Here is an 18,506-nt window from a genome sequence, read left to right on the forward strand (position 1 = left end):
CCGATTTACTCTTATACTGAAAAACTCTGACAAGGCAAACTTCAGGATGTGTTGCAGCACTAAATAACGTGCAGACTGATCATTATTGTAACACAAAACGAGAATCACAACTTGTAATTAGAAAAAAGTACCACTTGAGTAATTTACTTACCATACTTGAAAACTGCATTCCAGGCCTAACCGCAGGAAATGAAATCATGTGATATTTGGCAGTTTCATCAAGGGTTGAGTGTTGAAGTTCTGTCATAACTTGGAATGAAAATGTTGTCAGGGCTGTGAGAAAATTGCTTTGTTACATTCATCACTCATTACTTTCACTCCAGTTTTCCCCCTACTTTGTCCACCCCTATAAATTTGGTTCAGCTCAATCACAGAAACACCTGTTCAGTTCAGTTCAATTACACCATAAACTGCATCTTCCGTTTTTTTTTTTTTTTTAAATAAATTTCTTGCCCTGATCATACAAGGACATTTTTTTACATGTAATTATACATGTTCATCATTATGAATGACCCTAAATGTAGCTGTTCTATATTCCAGGACGGTCGGCCTGAGAGATTTACAGAGTGGGAAGCTTGTGAACAGTAGAAAGGTGGTGGTAATATTCACTAACAGGAGGCCAGTGTCCCATCCAAAGTAAAAGATACCTTCGGAAGCAACAAATAACTCATCCTGACAGATCACAATGGAGTGGAAATTTTTGACTCGGGAGGAACAAGAGGTGCTTGAACAATTTGTCAGACTTGTCAGTTTGCAGTTTAGGTAACTTGAAAAGTGTACTTTGCCAGCGGCATGGACTTTAATGTTGCTTCACAATTACGTTGCAAATATATTGTGGGTTGTATCACATTTCTAACTACAACCTTAAACATTATCTAGCTCATAATGAATTAGCTCTTATACATTTTTTTGTACTCATTTAGGTTCCTTTTACTGGAAGCAGGCTTCTTGTAAAATCATGGCATTACTGGAGGCTTATGTCCAAGCTGTGTAACAAAAGAGCCCGATAATGCCGTGAGTTACACTGACAATGGTTTCTGTTATGCCTGTTATCTTCCTGACATCAGTCACCACAAAAGATGAAGCACTGACTCAAACAAAACTGGTCTGATAGAACATATTGAAAGAGACAAAATAAAAGTGAGTAAAAGAATGCCTCATTAACTTTGGTCAGCATTGGCATTAGAGATACATTGGCATTAGTTTGTTTCACTATATTAGTGAAATAATCTCACAGGTTCCATTGGTTTTATATCAGGTTAATGATATTTTATGTCTCACCTGATCATAAGGAAATGCTGTCTGCAGCTACAATGAGGAAGACCTATGAGGTGATGAACAGATTGTGATTTTCGGGGTCTCTGTGCTCCAGTATGTCAAAGGGAAACCTACACCATGGGGAGTCCAGATTTGTTGGGAGTCAGGATTGAGCTTCCTGAGTTTTTTTGGGCATGAAGCTTCTGTTGTCACCCCCCTGTTTCAGAGAATCCAAGCTCTCAACCATAATATCTTTTCTGAAAGGTCTTTTTATGACTCCTTCCCAGTGTTGACCACCCCTGAAATACAACAACCAATCTTGATCCCTTGATCAACCATCAACCATAAACTTCCTCAATCAATCACCCTTTATAGGACTGATGTCATGTCCCACAAATGACCACTGCACATGATTTCTCATGCCTTTTATTTTACTGTAGTGAACAGCAGGCTTGAGTATCGCAAAAACAATGAAAGCAAGGGAACTCAGCCATGAAAAAATCATGGATCACCTTGAATTCACAATTAATGTGTGTGCTGGGAAGCCATATGGATAGAAAAAATGAGGGAGGCCAAGCAATTCTAACACAGCCAGTACTAGTCCAACTCCACATGATATAGTTGGACAAAAAAGAGAGGCAACAGAAAAAAGTCCCAACAGATATGGTGGACCACATGCAAAAATATGATGAGAAAAAAGAAACAAACAAGATGCAAATTGCCAGTCATTGCAAGTTGCAGGGTGCACTACTGTTTTGTGTCAAAGAGAAACTCCTTAGAAGAATCACACAATAAAAATGACTGCAACATGAGTACACTGATTCCCAAGATGTTTAGTTTGTTATAAATAAACAAATGTGTGATCTATCAAGCCAAAACCTTAAAATTAAAGCTGAAATGTTGTACTGTTCAAGTTTGTGACCGGAAAAGAGAAAGATATGCACAGTAAATGTCTAACATGACCATATTTAATAATTTAATAAGTATTTGTTTTAATAAGTTATTAATGTAATAAGTTTTGTTTGTTATAAATGCATTTTGTATGTATGTATGTATTTGTTTATTGTTGTATTGTTTGTGAAGTACAGCTCTTTCCACTTGATTTACAATTTATAGTCTCATTTATAGCCTTTATAGAACTGGGAAATTTTATTTTATTTTTTCAAAAACTTGAAATATTTTTCAGAAATTTGCAGTTCAGGTCTGCAGGGGTTAAATATAAATGTAATTTGGCTGATTTACTAGAACTAGTGAGGACACATAAATGTCCTTAATAGTCAGTTGTCTAGTCAGATTATTCAGTGTGAAAATGAGGACATTTGGCCCACAAGTATAACTTAACAAGCACACACACACAGAAACATATATAGGCTGTATATAGGATATATATATATATATATATATATATATATATATATATATATATATATATATATATATATATATATATATATATTAAAAAAAACTTATTTTTTCTTAATTGCACGTATTGTTTGGTTTTATTTTGTATCATTGCATGTTAAAATAATTTACTTTGTTATGCAGATGCAAAACATGAAACTGCCTTATTTGCAGTCTAATTAGCCTATAGCATTTAGGGGAGCACGGGGCCCAACGTAACACTTTTTGAATTTCTCAGTTTGTGTAAATCCACATGGAGTTCAGAGTATAATTTTTTTTATCAACGTTAATTACACACTTGTCTAGTACAAATATGTTGCTTTATTTCATAATTACAGTGTATACGTTTTTCGTTATTTACCTCAAAAGAAAGGAAGTGAAAATAGACAACATGCCCCGTATGTGAGGTACATTGTAACATGACCATGTGACAGCTTAAAATGTTATCTGATTGAATGAAAAAAATATACACGACAAACTAAAATATTTTGTCAATAAAATAAAATGATTAACTTTTTCAAATTAAATAATGGCGTTTTTTAAGAATTAAAAAAATCAATTTTTTGAGGTTCACAATGAACACATCGCAACCATGCGTGAGACGGCCCTGGTCGCAAAACACAGCTATACAGTATAGTTGAAAACAATGTGCACAAATAGATGAAACACATTCAGAAAAACACTCCTCTCATAGAACACGAGACACATAAACGAGCCAAAATGCTTTTGAAATAATAAATACATTTCTTGAAATAATAATTTCTCAACATTAAACATAGATTGTCAGTCTTTATTCACCTGTTTCTTGTGGTTTCTTTTTAAAATCCATAAAAGTAAATAGTGAAAATTGCATGGCTAACGTCATAGAATAGCATATAGCGGGGCAGATTGTAACGCAGTGTTACAACGTTCCCCATCAGCGCGACTGGAATGTAAAAGTGCTTAGTGTCTTCTGCTGACTTGCCAAACATTAATAAACTAGATTGGCAATTAAAATAATAGCAGATTTGTCTAATTTTAAATGAATACTAAGAACTGAGAAGAAAAATTTACTTTAGCCAGAAATTTACTTTTACTATGGTTAAATAAATATTCAGCTATATCATCAAAAGGCTTTTAAAATTGGGCACACTTTTTTCTCTGTAATGTCAGACCCCTGGACTGATTAGTTGGTTTCTCCCATCATTTCCCCCTGCAGCTCTGTGTGTTTTGGTATCTCTCTTATTGTCTGCACCTGTGTTTGTAATCAGTCTGTGTATATATAGCGTGTGTTTTCCCCCTTTCCTTGTCGGACGTTAACATTACCTCCCTGTGTTTCCAGTGTTTCCAGTGTTCCTTGTGGATTATTAAAGATATTTCGTTTCATTACGTCGTTGTTAGTCTGTTCCTGCCTGAAGCGTGACAGAACGTCCGACCAACACAATTTTTTTTTTGCATATTCCCCCCCCGTTTTGTTTATCGTTCGTTTTCTAGTCTTTTGTTTCCGTTGTGTGTTTATTATGCATCACCTCCGACCGGAATTCATCCTCCTCCGGCTGAAGCAGGGGGATTTACCGTTCGAGGGATATACCATCATGTTCCAGCTTGTAGCTCACACCACCAGCTACCCGGACGACGCGCTCTGTGCGTTTTATAACGCCAACCTCAACGCGTCATGCAGAGCACCGTCGTCCGTGGACGGCCCTCGAGCGGATTTCGCCGCGTTTGTGGAGTGGACACTGGCGAGAAACCGATCCTCGTTCCCCGCCTGTTCCATGGACAATCTCGCCAGTGCCACTCCAGACCCAGAACCCAGCCAGCCAGCCACCCCGACCCGCGGAATCACAGCCAGAGCCCACCGATGACGGAGAGCTACAGCCCGCCGCAACCAGCGTGCCATCGCTGAGAGGAGCGACAGAGCAGCTGATCACCACGGAGCCTGAGTTGCACGAGCCGTCAGATCAGGTGCGTGAGCCGGCCACAATGACTGCGACGGTGGAGGGAGCAGTGGGAAAGGAAAGTGCTGAGGACAGTATTACCCACTGCACCACCGCTGAGGGTGAGCTTAATTGGATTTTGGGACATACCATAAAAGACAATGAACCTGATCTATGTTTCCCTGAGGATTTAAATATTGAACCCCCTGTAAATTCTGAACTGTCAGCCTGTTTGGATTTCCCACCCACCCTCCCTCAGTCACCTCTGCTTCCTGTCAGCACCTCTGCTCACCCTCAGCTCACCATCTGTGCGGTGGGTTCGCCGCGGGTCTGCCAGTCTCCATCGGTGTCATGGCTGGAGGATCCCTCATCTTCGCCTCCAGCCTCAGAGTCCTGGACTCCACCTCGGCCCTCCGACCCTGCGGTTCCACCCTGGCTCTCAGCTCCCTCGTCTCCACCGTCGCCCGTCGGTCCACCAGCTCCACCGGGCTCCATCATCCCTCCGGCTCCGCCCTGGTCAGTCGTCGCCCCACCTTCGTCTCTGGACTCCACTCCTCCGGCTGCGCCTCGTCGCTCCGTCCCTCCGGCTCTGTGGACCTCCTCCCTCCCACAGGCACAGCCTCGGTCCTCTGTCGCTCCGGCTCCGCCGCGGACCTCCGGATCTCCGCCTCCGCCTTGGTCACCAGAGCCTTGGGCTCCGCCTGGGCCCTCCGGATCCTCGGTGTCGCCCAGGATCATCGGCTCTCCGTCTCCGCCTCGGGCTCTACCACCACCTGCTCCGCCTCCGTCGGTCGGCCCCATGGTGTCGTCAGCCCTTCCTCCACCATTGCTCCTCCCTCCATCGGCTCCACCGTGGGGTTCCATAATGGCTGCGGTCTGGGTCTCACCTGGCTCCTCCTGCTCCAGCCCCCTCCTGTCTCCCCCTTGGCTCCTCCCTCCATCATCACCTCCATGGACTATTCCGTCACCACCCTGGACTCCATCTTTTGCCCTCCTCCCGGGAGTCCGTCCTCCGCCGAAGCCCCCTCCTAAGACTGTACATTTTGTTTTCCCTGTTTGTCGGCGCGAGGACGCGCCTTCCGGGAGGGGGAGGTAATGTCACACCCCTGGACTGATTAGTTGGTTTCTCCCATCATTTCCCCCTGCAGCTCTGTGTGTTTTGGTATCTCCCTTATTGTCTGCACCTGTGTTTGTAATCAGTCTGTGTATATATAGCGTGTGTTTTCCCCCTTTCCTTGTCGGACGTTAACGTTACCTCCCTGTGTTTCCAGTGTTTCCAGTGTTCCTTGTGGATTATTAAAGATATTTTGTTTCATTACGTCGTTGTTAGTCTGTTCCTGCCTGAAGCGTGACATGTATAGTGTAGCTATGGCAACTAGTAAATATCGTAATTTGGTTATGCTAGCATGTGTGGAAATATTTAAACCACGTTACAATTAACCTTGCGTTAGTTTGTTCCTGCGCACCTCTATTTGAATATTTATAAGATATTATATATTCAACATATTTTCTTAACCTGTTTTGCATCTAATTTCATTAAATTCATAAATTAGTGATTAAAACAAGTTTTTATAACAGTGGCATCCCTTTAATCTTGATCAACAACTAATGATATACGAATTGGAGCGGCATCAAAAAGTTTATTGTATAACGTTGTTTTACTCAACTGATATCAACATTGTTTCAACGTTAGGTAAGCCAACCAATTAGATCGATTTTATGTTGAATATGTGTTGATTCTATGACATCATTTCAACCAACTGAAAGTCAACATCGATTCAACGCTGGGTAAGTAAACCAATTACGTCAATTTTACATTAGTTTTGAATGGCGTGCCTGGCATTGGTTCAACATTACTCCGATGAGCAAAACAATGCCGGATCAACGTCAGAGATCAACGTTGTTTTGACTTCACGAGAAACATCGATTCTACGTTGATTCTATGTCAGTTTGCTGTCTGGGTAATGATCTATTTAATGAAAAAAAAATTGTAAAGTAGTCAGCATGAAAGAGAAAAGAGTCATGTAATGTAGTGTTTGAGCCTCAAATACTGACTTTCAGAATGATTTAATTGTCAGGACAACCTCACAAGCACACCTTCCTCTCAAAAAGAAAAAAAAAATGTACTGGCTTTATGTAACTTCTCATAGTTATGCTGTAGACAACGCAGTCAACCGTTTGTCATCTTGGAGTGTATATATCTTGGTGTTACGCTGCAAAGTGGTAATGTTATGTTATAGAAACACACACATTAGTGAGCAGTACAGCCAGATATTCAGCTATTCATGCCTAGAACTAGGGGTCTGAGCTTTACTTGACTATTTACAGCTACTGAATATATGCAAGTGTTTAGAAAAGTATCTATGTCTGTCTGACATTCTTTGCTGTGTTAGACTTTCATGCAGAGACTTTATGTTGACTAGTGGAAAAATGTGAAAAAAATGTGCACTGACTGCAAACGTTTGAATGTATCCGCATTTTTCTTCCCATAAGAGTTGGTGTGGCCATTTGTAAGTTTTATTGATCTGGCTTTAGGTCTCATCAGTGCTCAGCTATTTTTAGCTATACAAAACAGCTTGTTTTGCTGCTTGATATTGCAAACTGGCATGTCTTATCATATTATTTGATGTATTATCTTGATTATGAGCACACTGGTTTGTAGAGCAAGAGTTTTACCGTTTACTGCACATTGTTTATCTTCTCATTATTTCCTTATAGCAGCTAATGAGGCAGTCTCACCCATAAACTTATTTCTGCGTTGAAGACAAAGGTGGATAGTGTTTAAAATGTATTTCAAACCAGTCACTGTGGTCTAAACTTGTCTTCAGCTCCTGTAAAAACCAACCAAGACCAGTCTAATTAACATCGACTAACATTAACATTATTAACATAACATGAATGTAACATATTTTTTAAAATAAATAAATAAAGCTAAATAAATAAAACTAAATTAGTTTAAATAACTAAAATTAGTTTAAAAAGTGATTAAAATTTTATATGTGTGTGTATATATATATATATATATATATTCTATTGGGCTGTTCATAGAATTCTCAGGGTTCAGCACACTATTGTGACATCATAGTGGAGATTCCGTTCTGGCAGCTTTCTTTCTGACTGGTCTTCTGTTGATGTGTTAGGAGTGAAAAGATCGGAAGCTACTTTCGTGACTTTCTGTGGATATTGACGACAAATACTGAATTCACTTGCAGCATTCATTGTTCACAATGGCACTGTTTAGCAGCATATTTAGACAACTTTTTGAGCGTTTTGCTCACTTCATGCGCAGAAGGGAGACATCTCAGATGGCACAGCAGTGTGCAATGCAAGAACTGGCGGCAGTAGAGAAACTTCCAGAGGAACCACAGACAAAGGCGGGTGGGAGTAAGGCCTTCGACTTCAAAGCCAAGTACAAGAAGCGAAAGCAAATTAATGTCAAAATACCTTTCATGCAAAAATTGCTAGTAAATTTCACAATTTATTACAAAGAAACTGCAAGTAACACATTGAATCAGTCTTCTATTTTGAAATACAAAGACTGAAATAGTATTGTCTTGTAAAATGTATTGCAACAATGTTTATGTACAACCTTGAAAAAAAACGTCCCGGGTTACGTATGTAACCCTAGTTCCTCGAGGGAATGAGACCCTGCATCGGAAAATGCTTTGGGAGCGTCTTCAGCGTAACCACGCTCTGAAACATTTGTGTAATCAGTCCTATAGAGAAGCGAGACATCACAGCGGGGTGACGTAGAGACCAGGAAGCTATAAAGCACGTGCAGCAAATGCATCCGGCAGCTTCTGAATAGAGAAGCAAGCGCTGCAGGGATGACGAAAGTATGGCTAAGAGACACAGCGTCTCGTTCCCTCGAGGAACTAGGGTTACATATGTAACCCGGGACGTTCCCCTTCGGGAACTCGAGCTGCGCCGGAAAACGCATTGGGAACGATATGCCCATGCCGCCAGACTTGCAAATCCCCACCCAGTGTGTGAGTGCACAACTAGGGCGGAAGAAAGCCAGAGTGGCTCAGACAATGAGGAACAGAACCTCACAGAGCGGCGCGGACCAGCCCAAGGCATTACAAAGGTCTTGTCAGGAAGACCTAAGCCATACTGCAGTAGAGTGAGTCTTGACTCCCAGGAGAGGGCAGATCAGAGGACTCGAATAAGAAGAAATGGCATCACCATCTGTGGACGTGCGTGTCAGTGCTCGCACTGGACACACACTAAGCCTTACTGGCCAGAGAGGCAGAGACCTGACGTACAATGGGCCATGGCATGGAGGGAGCACTAGGCGCGTACCCCAGAATGGGGTAGCAGAAAAAAGCTTGGCCACCAGGCACAAGACAGAGAGAGAAAGGGCCACAGAAGGGCCTGAAGTCGCTAACTCTTCAGTGAAGAGATGAACAGAAGGAAGACAACTAGTGTCGAGAAGTTTCATGAGGACAGAGCCTCTAGCCACGTGACCATAGGGAGACTATATCGTAACAGAGGAAGAGAGGAGTAGCATTATGCTCTCAAATGGGGGAAGAAATGCAAGCGTGCTTCCAAACCAAGAGAGCACAGTAAATAAATTTAATTCCTCAGAATTAAATGGGCACATTATGAATGAACACAGACCGCCCCTCAAGAGCTGACTGTGCATGCTCAGCTCCCGAACAAACCACACATAAATCGCGTGAATCCCCGCCCCCGCGAAGGTAGGGAGAAATGGGCGATCTAATATGCAGTCTGTTCATGAGCAAACAGCCTCAATCTCCTCGGAGAAAGACAGCTGCAGCAGCACTAGCTCTCATTCAAAGCGGGAAGAACAGCAGCGTGGGCTTCCGAGTCCCGAGAGAGAGTCTCGGGGTGCTGACGAGGGAGCGTGCGCAGCGAGAGTGCAGGCAGTCAGCTCCCTCAAGAGCTGACACAGCCTGCCTCGCCGTGAGCTCTCACTCAAAGGAGGAAGAAACCACAGCGCGGGCTTCCAACCCCGAGAGAGTGCTAGATCTAGAGAGAACGACAAAGAAAAGACGAGCCGTCTCTACGCGTCTGTAGATCTATATGCGATCCCCGCGACCGCAGCCGCCACTCTGCCTCCGCAAAGCGGGACCTGAGCCGTGGGAATCACGAGGACTCCCTCATGAAAAGCTTCCGGGAGCAAAGTGTGCGCGGCGAGAATGCGGGCAGTCAGTTCCCTCGAGAACTGACACAGCCTGCTTCGCCACGAGCTTTCACTCAAAGGGGGAAGAACCGCAGTGCGGGCTTCCGACCCCGAGAGAGAGCGTTAGATCTAGGGAGAACGGCAGAGAGAAGGAAAGCCCGTCTCTACTACATCCATAGATCTATGTGCGATCCCCACAATCAAAGCCGCCACCCTGCCTCGGCAGAAGCGGGAGCTAAGCCGCAAAGAACGCCAATGCGGGCAGTCAGCTCCCTCGAGAACTGACTCCCATGCTTCGCCCCCAAACAGACAACAAATAGACTGTGTGTATCCCCACCCAAAATAGCGCAGACAGAGAGACACAAACTGTCTAAATGCTGCTGCTTACATTCATATTTACTTATTGAATACTTGTGGACATTCATACAATACAAATAAAAGCTGTGCAAACTAGCACAAAAACAGAGTGACACACACACACACACAGAGCGCTTGCTGAAAGACAGAAGCTGCCGGCTGCATTCGCTGCACATGCTTTATAGCTTCCTGGTCTCTACGTCACCCCGCCGTGACGTCTCGCTTCTTTATAGGACTGATTACACAAATGTTTCAGAGTGTGGTTACGCTGAAGACGTTCCCAAAGCATTTTCCGATGCAGCTCGAGCTGCCGAAGAGGAACACATTTTTACAGTATACAGAGAAAAAGGAGGAAAGAGAGGTAAAGAGAAAGGTGAAGAAGGAGAGAGAGATGAATGAGGAAGAAAGTCATAAAGACAAGGCTGAAAAGAGAGACACTTAGCCTAAAGGAGAAAGCCAGCTGCTGCACCTGAGGAAGTGACCCTGCCAGGTACTCCTCTTCAAGGGGATCCTCCAAAACTGTTGGTGGATCCTCCACATCCCACTCCAGCACCTGATGAACTTGAAGAAGACACTTCACCTGAAGAAGTGTGGGCAAGTGAAGTGGTGAAGGTCCTGGGATCTGAGGAAGAGAAAGACTTCAAGGCCATAGAAGGACATTTGGATGAAGCCTCTCAGAAAAAGGAGATGGATGAGCACATGATGAAGCTGTTCTGTGTAACCTCTCCTGAAGGTCCCAAGAATGAGACCCAGCACCATGTGAATGTCCAGCCAGAAGGAGCCAAAGAGCAAGAGAAAAGTGCCACTTGTTCTGTTCATCTGGGCAGAAGAGAAGGCCAAGAAAAAGGAGGAGAAGAAAATATGGAAGGAGAAGGAGCTAAGAGATAAAGAGTTGCTGCTTGAACGCTATAGGAACGATCCAAAACTGAAGCACTTGTTGATCAACAAGCACAACCGCCACTACTGCTCCTCTGAATGAAGATCCTTGTCCCTCCCCAAAACATCCTCTTCACCCTTAACCCACTGCACAATCCTGTGTACAAATAAACAAAAACTGTGCAAAGTAAATGCTGAAAGATGCATGCAAGTGTCCTGACTATTAAAACATAAACACATTTAATGTTCAAATGTTTAATATGAAAACATGTTTTAATATGAAGTGACTTTCATCCATTTTGAATAACCTTACACTTGATTTAAATAGGAGGTAGGTTCACAGGTAAGTTGCAGTTAAGTTTATCACGTTGCCTATGATGTGGATATTTCCAATACATCATCTCCCATGGTCTTTTCATGTTTCTTCCACTATAAGTCGCCTTTGTGGAGTTTTGGAGCATTTCCACCCTAAGAATACATACCGTATGCTATTGTTGTTTTTGACAAAAAAATTGCATGTGTATATTTATCTATAATGTCTCTTTCAGAGACAAAGCCTTTTAAAGGCTGTTGCACATTCATTCATTCTGTTCGTGCACACCTGAGAGTTGGCTAGAACAGGGCCCACGTTTTCTTTTGAGAAAGAAAGCATGGACTACTTGGGTTGATAATAGCTAATGCCCCTCTTTGGCAGGGCATGGCGATGCCTCTTTCTAGCCATTGTTGGTTGCCCTGGTTAGGCTCCCCTCCATGGAGGGCTAGCCTTGGTGCTCGCCTTAGCTACAGGCTAAAGGTACTAGAGCACTTTATCTCATATGAGTAGATCTCAACTCATTTTTCTAAGAACAACTCGACTCCCCCTCGATGCTGGATCTCGTTCTATACCTCCTTCTGGATGCTCATCCCAGGATACGGTAGTGCTCACCTCATTGAGACAGGGTTTTTTGGAGCACACTATCCTTCGGTAGAGTGGGTAGATCTTCCTCCTCTTGGGGGTTAGGTACCTTCCCTATGGCTGCTGATGCTCCACGATGACCTCATTGGATAAATCAACGGCTTGTTGCCGCCCGATGTGTTCCTCCTCCTATCACATTATATGTGTACGGAAGATGCACTACCCTATTTGGGTACTTGAGGCCTTTGCCTCCTGGAGCTTTATAGAATCAGCAACCTAGGTCATTAGACCTCTTCTCTACCCTTGTGATGTCTCTCCTGACATGAGATGAGCAGGGCTGTGCTCCCCTCGCTGATGCAGGGTCATTAAAGCAAGCCATTTTTTGGGCAGGGGTAGGTCTTCCTCTCTATAGTAGGTTAGGTACCTACCCTACAGCTGCTGTGCATTCCATTGCTGTCACATTGGATAAGTTGGCCGCGTGCTGCCCCCCAATGTGTCTCTGCTTCTGTCACAGTGTGTACAGAAGTTGTCCTACCCCATTTGTGTATTAAATGCCTCTGGCCTCCTGGAGCTTAATAGAATTAGCAGCCTAAGTCACTTGACCTTGTTTCTGCCCTTGTATCTCTCCTGTCAGGAGATGAGCATGGCAGTGCTTCCCTCACTAAGTAGGGTCATTTAAGCACACCATTCTTGGGCAGAACGAAAAGGTCCTCCCCACTGTTGGTGAGGTATCTACCCTGCGGCTGTTAAATGCTCACCTTGGTTATTAGGACTGAGCTTTTGTTACAATCTCATCGGATAAATCGGCTGCTTGCTGCCGCCCAATGTGTTTCGCCTTTTGCCACTATGACTGCGGCAGCTGCACTGACTCATTAGGGCCTTATAGGCCTTGGTCTCCTGGAAGCTTCACAGACAGCAGCCTAGGTCTTTAGGCCTCTTTCTCTGGCCCTGTGATGTTTCTCCTGACATTGCATGAGCTTGAAAATGCTCCCCTCACTGAAGGTCTTCTGTGAGCATGTCACTCCTAATTGGAACTCATAGGAACCTCTCTATATCGAGGGAAGGGCCTTCGCTCCCCATGGCTCTGGCTATTCCAGGTGGAAGCCCCTGGATGTTAAACCAGCCTTCTTTTGCTCCTCTCAAAGTATGAGGGTCTCCTGTGAGCATGCTGTTTCCTGTTGAGCAACTAAGATTCCTCTTGTCCTAAGAGAGTTTTCCTTACTCTGTTCCAGGGCATCCCATTCAGGCAGCTCAGTATTGAGCTTTGCAGTGCTCCCCTCTTACAGAAGGGTCACTTTGAGCACAATTCTGCTCCCTGAGAGCTTAGAACCTCCCTAATTTGGGATTTGTGTTCTCTGCTTCCCAGAGTCTCTTTCTGTGAACGGTATTTCAGTGTCCAGGCTAACCATGCACATTCTAAAATCCACGTTGTGGTAGGAACGCACCCTAGCTTCTTGTGTTCTTTCTAAAATCCTGTATGGTGGGGATCACGCGTATAGCTTCGTACCCTTTCTTGAGATGTTCGGCCCCGGAACCTTGGGTCACACTCGACTTATGTATCTTATGGATACCTCTGAATGGGGTGCCGATGACCTGTTCGACCAGCTCCTTGAGCGAGGTCACGCAGAGCAGTAGGTAAACCCCTGTTGACAAGCCGAGGTCTAGGCTACTGTCCTAGACTATAGGCTATATCCCTTAAAGGAATCTCTTTTCTGATTCCAAGTCTGAGCTCTGCCCTACAGTCAGTTCTTGGGTATGCAGCTCAGGCCTTTGGCCTTTTTTGGGGCAGCTCCCTCTACTTGGGTGGAGCTGGTACTTAGTGCTTGCCTTTGTTGTCTGGCTTGCACTCCCCTCAGCATGGCAGCGTGGGTATAACCGTTCCCCATAGCGACCTCTAGAGGACACAGTGCCTCGTTCCCTTCTCAGGGAACCATGGTTACATATGTAACCTGAGACGTTTTTAACAATTTTCAAAAACTATAAATAAATAAATAAAAAAAATAAATCTGTTTTTGCAAATAAACTTTTCATCTGTAGCAATAGCCAACAATACATGGGTCAAAATGATCAATTTTTCTTTTATGCCAAAAATCATTAGGATATTAAGTAAAGGTCATGTTCCATGAAGATATTTTGTAAATTTCCTATCGTAAATATATAAAAACTTATTTTTTTAGTAATATGCATTGCTAAGAACTTCATTTGGATGACTTTAAAGGAGATTTTCTCAGTATAGGCCAAATATTGTCATATCATATACCAATCTCAGTTGCTATTGTGGTCAACTTCAAATGTTCTAAACAAAGTTGTGGTAATGAGGAATATTAAAACTCAAAGATCTCTATTTTTACATGATTATAATTATGATGAGTGTAACGAAACCTGAAGTGATATGTTACTTCGTTATTTGTTTTGGAATTTCTATTATTATTTGTGTTATTTTCATATGTTGTGTGTATAATTTTGTTAAATGAAATAACTCCAACTAATGAGTTAGCTCCTGGTTCAAGGGAGAACAAGGTGATGATTTGTTTACTGATGTATGTGTGTTTGAAATCGATGTTTTGCCTGTTTACTGTTTTAAGATTCATTTGTTGCTTCTTTATCATTGTTTTTTTTTTTTCTCTAGTTCTTAAGGTGGTTCATGGTGCATTATTGTGTGATGGCTCAACGGAATATGAACAATAAACAAACTGTGAATCATCAGTGGAAGAATTTGATCATTTATTAGCCAAGATGCTACAGTAAGAACTTGTTGATCGATCCAGTGATCCTCTTTGATGTGATGAGCTGCTTCGTAGGATGATTTGTTTGGTAAAGAAGGTAAATTGCTCCTTTTGACTTTTCTGATATCGCTCTCTATCGCGTCGGGAGCAGCGCATTCGTCATGGTTTGAGAGTTGGTCAAGATTTGACTAAAGGGCTCCGATCAACGTGCGGCAGGCAAATGGATCGGATGGACTGGATAAGGCAAGATAAAGTTTGTTCATTTGAGTGGACCGCAGTGAGTACAATGGATTAAACTGTGTTGAATCCAATGAATTCTGAAAGGACAAATTTGCCTTGTGTTTTTGCTTCAATATTTGTACCTGCAATGGACACTGTGGCGTATATTCTCTTTACCAGTGGACTGAATATTAATCAATTTCACATTTAAACGTGTTGATGTTTCAATGAATAGTTTATATCCTGCTCTTGAGTATTGCATTGACTGCATATTAAGTGTGAATATTGCTGTTAGCGTGTCAGTCAAGGGGACAGCAGTCATTCCAGCCAATGCTCTGTTATTTCAAGTTTAGCAGCCAAACGAGTAGATGCTGCTGCAAATTTAGCAGCCAAGAAAGCTGTTTATGATTCTTTATTAGAAGAGAAGAAGCATAAGGAAAGGATACAACAGTTGGAAGAGCAGCATAAAAAAGGCTATTGACGCTGAAGTGAAAGAGTTGGAGCGAATACAAGCACAAAAGAGGTAAGAGCTGCACAAGCCAAGTTAGATATTTATGATGAAGAGATTGTTAAAGAAACCATGTGTGCATCTTCAGAGTGCAGCAAGTTCAAAGAGGAGCAAGACATTCCTCAGGTAAATTTTAAAAGGAAGCAAGATGCATGTCAGAAACCGCCTCATGCAGATCTAAACCTTGCAGCATCCCAAACTCAAACAGTGTCTGGAATGCCCACTTCAGCTACAGTCTTTCAAGACAGTTTGGCTATGAGTTGGTTGCCAGTACTGGAACCTTCCGTTTTTACAGGAGACCCTATTCGATTTATCGAGTGGAAACTTTCATTCATTCCACTTATTGAAAGAAAGTGCATCTCGTCTGCTGAAAAATTGTTCTATCTGAAGAGGTATGTGAGTGGCCCTGTCAGTAAGGCTTTGGAGGGCTTTTTCTTTAGAACTGATGATGAAGCTTATTATGATGCCTGGGAGAAATTGAATTGATTACCAAGAAAATCAAAAACTTGTTCAAAAGTTACCTGACTGGGCAGCAAGTCGATGGAATCGACAAGTCACATAAGCTCTAAATCAAAATCAAGAGTTCCCAGACTTTAAGTACCCAGACTAAAAGTTCTGTGCGTTTGTGTTAGCAGAGGCAGATACTGCTTGCAATCCGATAACTTCCTTTCAAGCATTGCACGCTTTGAGTCCCACTGTTGACAAACTTACCTTGATGGAGACTAAAAAGAACAAGGCTTGAGTTTTTAATACTCAAGTGAAATGTGAAAGTCAGAAATGGTTGAAACCAGCTGTTAGAGCTCATAGATTGCTGTCATCAACTTGGTTTTCTGGCCCTAAGTTTTTATGGAAGAAAGATTTACCGAATCCAGTAGAGACAAAGTCAGAACTCTCCCTGGAAGACCCAGAAGTAAAGATTGCTCAAGTTCTGAAAACAGAAGGCACTGATGAAGTGAACTTGATCCATCGATTGTGTAAATTTTCTTCATGGTCATGAGCAGTTAGAGCTGTTGCTCGACTCATGAGGAGAGTCAACAAAGATAAGTCAAGTCATCTAAGTACTACATCAGAACGACAGAAGGCTGAATTGCGTATTATCAAATGCTTGCAAGGTCACGTCTATAAAGATGAATTGAAGAATTTGGGAAAGGGACTAAATGTTTCATCTCTTCTGAATTGTATCCTCTTGACTCATTCATTGATGGAGAGGGGCTGCTAAAAGTGGGAGGTAGGCTTCGTCACTCAGATTATTCAGAGTCTTTAAAACATCCTGCTATTATTCCAAAGAATCCCTACCATGAAAATGATTATTGCACATTATCACGAGAAGGTCGAACATCAAGGAAAAGGATTTACCATTAGCGAGATTAGATCTTGTGGGTATTGGATTCCAGGAATCGGCTGAGCTGTTGCCTCTTATATCAAGGGATGTGTTACATGTAGAAGACTTAGAAGACCTGCTGAGGTGCAAAAAATGGCTAATTTGCCATCAGAACGAGTGAATCCGTCACCTCCATTCATGTACACCGGTATGGATTGTTTTGGACTACTCCTTGTCAAACGGGGAAGAAGTGTGTGCAAGAGGTATGGCCTACTTTTTACCTGTTTGTTTTCACACGCTGTGCATATTGAGATGCTCCCAGACATGTCAACGGATTCCTTTATTAATGCTCTACGATGTTTCATTGCCATCAGAGGCGCTGTACATCAAATTCGATCTGATCAAGGAACAAATTTCATGGGTGCAAAAAATGAATTCAAAAAAGCACTCAAAGAAATTGACACAGAAAGAGTAAGTGCGTTCTTGTCTGAAAAACAATGTGACATTGTGATGAATGCGCCACATGCTAGTCATGCTGGTGGAGTATGGGAGTGTCAGATCAGGACTGTGTAATCAGTCTTAAATTCTATACTTTCACTTTATTCAGCAAGATCGGATGACTTTTCTTTATGAAGCTATGACAATTGTAAATAGCAGACCACTTACTGTTGATTGTTTAACTGACTCTGAGAGTTTGAGACCAATCACTAATCACCTGCTCACACTAAAGTCAACGGTTGCTTTACCTCCACCAGGAAATTTTAAGGAAGATGTATATGCCCATAAAAGATGCCGACACGTGCAACATTTATCAGAGCAGTTCTGGAGTCGCTGGCGTAAAGAATACCTTGCGAATCTAGCCACTAGACAAAAATGGCACATTCCCAAGAGAAACATTCAGATTGGTAATATTGTGCTAGTGAAGGATGACGATTTGCCGAGAAGTCAATGGAGACTAGGCAGAGCAAAAGAGACTACTGTTGCTGATGGACTTGTTAGAAAGGCCAGAATACATCTAGGTGATCCGAAACTTGACATAAAGGGCAAACGTCTTGATAAACCATCAATAATTGAAAGACCCATACAAAAGTTGGTACTGTTAATGGAAAACATTAGTATCACTAGATCATTCTTTCTCAAGGGAGTGAAAATCGTGCATTGTATAAAATGCTTTTGTTTACTATGAGCTTGAGGGTATTTAAATCTGGAAATCATTCATGTTTATGTACACTGTATGATTGGTGGGAGTGTAACGAAACCTGAAGTGATATGTTACTTCATTATTTGTGTTTTTGAATTTCTATTATTATTTGTGTTATTTTCATATGTTGTGTTGTGTGTATAATTTTGTTAAATGAAATAAGTTATGGTTGGGGACTTTAATTATGACAGCGAATTTACCAATCGCAGCAGGTGTGATGTGTATATAATATTAGACGTAAGCGAAGCATGCTTGGCGAGAAACGCTAGGCAAAGCACGCCAACCAAGGCACGGGTGCACGGTTGATTTACAGACTCCAACTTATGAGTTAGCTCCTGGTTCAAGGGAGAACAAGGTGATGATTTGTTTACTGATGTATGTAATTGTGTTTGAAATCGATGTTTTGTTTGTTTGCTGTTTCAAGATTCATTTGTTGCTTCTTTATCGTTGTTTTTTTTTTTCTCTCTAGTTCTTACGGTGGTTCATGGTGCATTATTGTGTGATGGCTCAACGGAATATGAACAATAAACAAACTGTTTACTGGCTTGTTAATAAACTGATCATTTATTAGCCAGGATGCTACAATGAGAAAAACAGTAATGTTACTCTTTCTTCATGACACTTTATTTTTTATTTACTTAGTCACACTCTTAGAAAAAAAGTACAAAAGCTGGGGTAATACC

Source organism: Labeo rohita, chromosome 13 (assembly GCF_022985175.1).
Source record: "Labeo rohita strain BAU-BD-2019 chromosome 13, IGBB_LRoh.1.0, whole genome shotgun sequence".
In the NCBI taxonomy this organism is placed as follows: domain Eukaryota; kingdom Metazoa; phylum Chordata; class Actinopteri; order Cypriniformes; family Cyprinidae; genus Labeo; species Labeo rohita.